Below are 6000 nucleotides of genomic sequence, written 5' to 3' on the forward strand. Positions count from 1 at the left end.
CGCCCAATACAGATTTTTCTCATTATCTAGCCCAAGTCGTCCTCGTTAAATAGCCTACAGTGCAACAACTCCCTTACCGTCGCTACAATAAATCTTCAAGCTCCGTACCACTGACGCCAGGTGGATACTTCTAAGAAGCAGATTTGTGAAACCACATCTGTCAAACCATTAAACCTTGTTTAGAGCGACAGGTGACTGTTTTAATACACATGGAACTGATGCTGTGAATGATATTCGCAGAGTAGTAACTAGGATAGAGTGCGTACGTGCTGCCAATACCTCGGTGCGAAACGATGGTTAGAACGAGTTAAAATGCGAAATGTAGGCAATATCCTACTAGTTTTTATAGCCAATTTTACCAGAGTTACTATTAACATAACAAAACTAACTCACTCTCCACTTGAACTTGAATAATGACTGTTCGTCATAAACCGCGCCGTTATGATGTTATGATCACTGCTTACTGTTCGTACCTAAATATGCTCGCTCTATATTATAATTACTCTGAGACATTCTAAAGCAAGTCCAGGGCTTAGCGAGATTATTTGAAGATATAATAAGTTTTGATCTGGATGAGGCAGTGTGAGGATTCGCTTTGATGCGCTGTAATGACGATCAAAGGCGACAGGGTGCATTAATTGACGCTCAGTACCCTGGACGGCGTATGAAACGCAAAATATATTCCCGTTTGCTGACCTACACGCAACATGCACGATAATTCAGGAAGATGTTTATCTGAGAGGTAGATATACAATATATTTGTACGTTGTTATGAGTGTCTCATTTTGGTTCCTTAGATGTGCTTCTAATTGACACAAGTAGAGTCTACGATCATAGTTTTGATTGCAACTTTAGCTGTCAAAATGACGGAATCAAATTATGCCTTCAACAATCAATGATTTTACTTCTTCTGATTTTGTATTTTAATATATCCTTGCTGGCAATTTGAATAATAAGTATCGAAAAACTGCTAATCAGCCTGTTAGAAACGGATTTAAAAAGATTGGAATAAATCATTTTACAAATATTCTGAAATTTACCTCTACATCTGAAATTCTAACAACAGGCATTGATAAATATTGAATACCAGTTATTCGTTGTAATATTCCCTTTTAACATCACAGTTTGGGCTTAAATCATGATATTGTCAAAATTTAAAACGTGGCAAATACTAGGTACGTATCTTATTATCTTTTAAAACATTATAGGTATTAGCTCCTTGTTCCTTAAAAACCAACACAAAGCATAAACGATAAATTTTAGTTACAACTCGATACCTCCCCATGCGTATCCGTCACTCATCGCTCCCGAACAAGATTAGGTGCGTCTCCGACTCCATTAGAATCCTACCTCGTTCATCGCAACAAAGTCATCAAAATAAACAATTGAGCGAGAGTGGAGACCGTCCTTTGATCTCCAACCACTGAGTGATGAGCCCGTACTAGCTAGCGTACGTCAGAGCCATATTATTTCATACAGACTTAAAAGCGGACATAGGTTTACGACCACTATAAATTATCCAGACGCTTAAAGTGAGCTGGTTTACAGAAGAAAAAGCACGAGAGTGCATGCTATTTCCATTGGCCAGGTAATACCGTTTGGAGATAGTGTATTAAGACGTTTTAGTGTTTGTGGTTTATTTGTGTATTCAGAAATGTACACGTATTACAGTTTCTCTGTGGTAAGACTAGAATGTCGCCTGATGTAATATAAACAGTGATAATATAGACGATGACTGTGTCTAATTTTGATTTATTTTTATTTTATATACCGGCCTGCTTACCTTAACCTTTCTTAGAACGACATTCTTATATTGTGGAAACCCGAAAACATATATCCCTGCTAAATAGACAAAGAGATATCACAACACAAGACAATTTAAAAATAGTCAGATATATCTACCTAATTATCTACCTACTTGAATATATTGAAATTATTACTGAACACCTCTTCTGTACGCTCGAAATTCATAGTTTTATCGAAAGTTTCGGCCATTTTCGACACTGTATATTAGTATTCTAGTAATTTCGTAGCTATGCCCACTAATATTAATTTTACAATTGTTCGTCGAAAATCGACTACCTACGTAGATACGTGTATGTACAAACCGAAAACGTAACAGAAGATATAGGTATCTTATATCACAAATAGTATTTGATTCGATATTCGATATTGTTTAAATAGGCGTTCAGTATTTGGTAATAATATAAAATAACGATTATTATTATCCTAAGTAAATAGGATCAATACAATTTATAATTGCACTAACGCAAAGATATGATATATTCGTTCTATATTCCGTCATTAGCGACTGTTAACGTTAATTTACCTTACCGCTCATTATCGCCTACACCAACATTTAACACATTACCTGGCCACTCAAAATGACGGGAATTAATCTTAGTAGCGCACCTAACGGATATATATTTAGCCTGTGTTTAACTTGTCTGACTAACAAAGAGTAACTCTAGCTTTATCTCTAAAGTTCTAAGGACAAAAGTTAGCCTGTGACAGGAATTAAACCATCTCATCCGCCTAACTTCATAAAAAGTAAGCAAACATTGAGGTAAAGTATATATTAGGGAAGAAACACAAAGTTGCACACAAAAATTAGACAAAGCAGTGGATATTCTAGAACTTATGGATAGAAGAAAAGAGTATCCTCTTTCACTGCTTCTTAAATTTTTACTTTTACTTTGTAATTATAGTAACAATTAAGGATACAATATTTTATATCTTAACTTTTAATTATGGAAGCTTGACATTGCCATCGATTCCGACTGGTTCCGGATTGCTCAATCAATGATTGACCCTAATAAAAGGCTATTAACTTACTATAAACTTACGTTGGAATGCCTCAAAGTATAATTCATGCCTTGCCTCATTTTAAAATAGAACTCAGCAGTAATTTTCCTGAATAACATAAATAAAAGGACTTTGTAGCACAATGGTATCATTATGCCCCTTCGTCTAGCTCAATCCGGCCGTGGTTAAACAAGCACCTAGGTAGCCGATAAATCAGGCGTTTTGTTAACTTTCCATGCGACAGCCGTGCGACAAAGTTGCGATACCGGAATAGCCCACTGAGTGATATATCGACGCACAGGTTAATTGACTATACTGTGAAATAAATCTAGTGTTCCACGCGGGATTGTTCCCGGGTTTGCCCCATTAGTGTCTGCACATACGAATCTACCTACTCGCTATTTATAAAAGTCAAAATTGGAGAATGCGGTAATAAGCTTTCCGTGTTCGAAATGCAAAATTATTTTCACGATAAGACGTACATCAACTCGCTCACTCAAAATTAGTTTGTGGGTCAGATATTTTTATTTTGGTTTAAATGGACCACCCTATTTTAAATGCCGATTAAAAGACGTGTTTACAGTTTCGGACCATTTATAACATACGTCAACATCATCGTCAAAAAGTATTATTTATGAATAGGTAGAACGTTTTTCATAACTAAATAGCCTGTTTTTCTAAAGCACAAATTAATTAAATGTAGCGAAAAATATTTGACCGAAAATTCTAATATAAAAAGTGACGAGCAATTTTTGTCGAATCTTAGCTTTGGGAAATAAAAAATCTGTCGCCTTCGCCACGTCGCTATTTGATCTCTTTAAGCTCCGTTTGTTGAGCAACATTATATTCAGTAAAATAAAATGTTGAAAAAAATACAGAACACAAAGTGTAGCAACCTCAAAGTGACAAGTTGTCACATCGGAACCGAACGTGAATAAAACAAAGTATTTTTTATTTTTCCCAGTGACGAAACAAACTAGCCATGGCTAACAAATGGCCACATTTATCACGTCACCAAACGAATAGTTTCAGTGACCACCCATGGAAGAGCGGGAGGTATGTGGGACAATGTGGTGGTCACCACACAAGTAGCTCTAACATAGGCGACGTAACAATTAATAAATTTCGATAACTAAAAATAACGAAGTTACATTGAGTGAATGTATGCACGTAAATAAATAACATACTTCATAAGTAATGTTCTAATATGTAATCAAATCGAATTAGAATTAAATAATAATTGAGGAAATAAACGAATTAACGATAGATTCAAGACAAAAATTATAAAAAAGAATTATTCACTTTATCTTCATGAGATGTCAAAAGATCAATAATTTTGAGTTTACTAACAGACACTTCAATTCTTTTATATATATGGATAGTTAAGCAAATGAATATTTAGAGCCTGAAATGTACTGCACGGACCTTACCATTCATTTTCGATACAAAGTAGATGTTTCTAAGAGGACGCTAATTAACATCTGCGTCTAGATATTAATACGTGCAGAGAAATATTACCTGGTAATGCATCACGCGGCGCACGAATCGTTCCGCTAAATCTGAAACACGGATAGGGCAGGCCTCCACTATATAAGGAATGTTATAATGAATGACGAAGAAGTAGGTATACGTAATAATGATAATAAATATTTTTGTTTGTTGCAGTTTTTTCGTAATATAAGCTCTATCTCAGTGTACTGGTATCCTAGAATAGGTTAGGTTAGGTTTGTGAGAATCGTTCCGCTAAATCTAAGACATGGTATTTATCGTAGGCCTTCACTGTATAAGGAATGTTATAATGAACGATGACGACGAAGAAGTAGGTATATGTAATAATGATAACATTTTTTTTTTCGTTTATATCAATATCTGCCTAGAACTGATATAATAGTAAAAAATGCTACAATTTTGAGAGTAGTACTGCCTTGGTTGAACCATAAAGAAGTACGACTATTAGAAACTACTTTCTTAATTACTCATTTATTAATATCAATTGATGAACTTACAACAAAGATATTTTCAAGGTTCATTCCAAGCTCCCAAAAAGTGTCAGTTTTTTCTCTTCAACACAAGAATATTACCCTTCTAGGTGTCTCTTCTATCAGATCATTTACCAGAAATCTATCACTTGATGACGTCACCAAGACAAAACACCTGATTAAAACAAACCTGTTCACATCTTTACATTTCTTCGTACGTTACGAGTTTTAATTGTCGTAGTAACAGTATCTGTCGCCTTAAGGGGTCGAATACATTGTATACGTCAAACTCGGCCATCGATTTGTCAGCTGTCAACCTGTACCTTAATTGCATCCCCTCCCCTCGGCACCTTGATTAAACGTCCGGGCTATTTATACTTGTACTAGGAACTGTGTCTTTTTGCTTCTCGTATGTCGTTTTGGTGCAAGATATATTTGGTTTCCGTTTATTTTGCAGTTTTGGTGTGGCTGGAGTGCAGAACTTCTGGCATCTAGTAAAGCTCTTATAAAGCTTAAATTTAGTTAATTAAAAAGAAAATACTCTAAAAAGCAGATGAATCGGAATTTCATAAAAAAATAAAAAAATTGCAACATACTTACTTGCAACATATTATAGAATATTATACGAATGTGAAGATCTACATACATATTGAGATAATCTATGCGACTATGTCCTTTGATTTGTTGATTATAGGATGTAAAATAAAACTTTAATATTTATTACTGGTGTTACTTTGACTGTTAGATCGTTCAAATTAACGATTTTATTTGCAACTCGGGAACAGGGAAATGCTAGGAAATTCAAATTGCACCTAGCAATATAATTCAAGCTAGCGCTGATTGCGTAGTATTTTGTACGTGATTAAAAAAAGTCGGTATTGAAATATATGGTAACAGGCGCGCGACAGTAAATCAGTTGGGGAACGGTCAGTGTGTTATGCGATGTGTGTACGGTGGGCGGCCCGGGTTAGCGCTGAACAATTTGGGAGAGGTAAACAGAAATGGGGGTATAGGAATGGGTAATTTATGAATTGACTGGATGTATGTGCCTGGAGCTTAATTTCTTTAGACTGACTCGCGTATAAAGGACCGATGTTATTTTTTAATCCTTTTTTGGCATTGAAGCAGCGTTATGTCTCAGTTCTCTCCAAGTCCTGAAGAAAGACCCATGCACAGCAGTAAGATATAAAAGGGGTTGAAGTCCAAGTGATTTGCC

The sequence above is a fragment of the Epargyreus clarus genome, unplaced genomic scaffold, assembly GCF_041222505.1.
Source record: "Epargyreus clarus isolate Ecla_fem2 unplaced genomic scaffold, WU_Ecla_fem_2.2 ptg000019l, whole genome shotgun sequence".
NCBI classification, from domain to species: domain Eukaryota; kingdom Metazoa; phylum Arthropoda; class Insecta; order Lepidoptera; family Hesperiidae; genus Epargyreus; species Epargyreus clarus.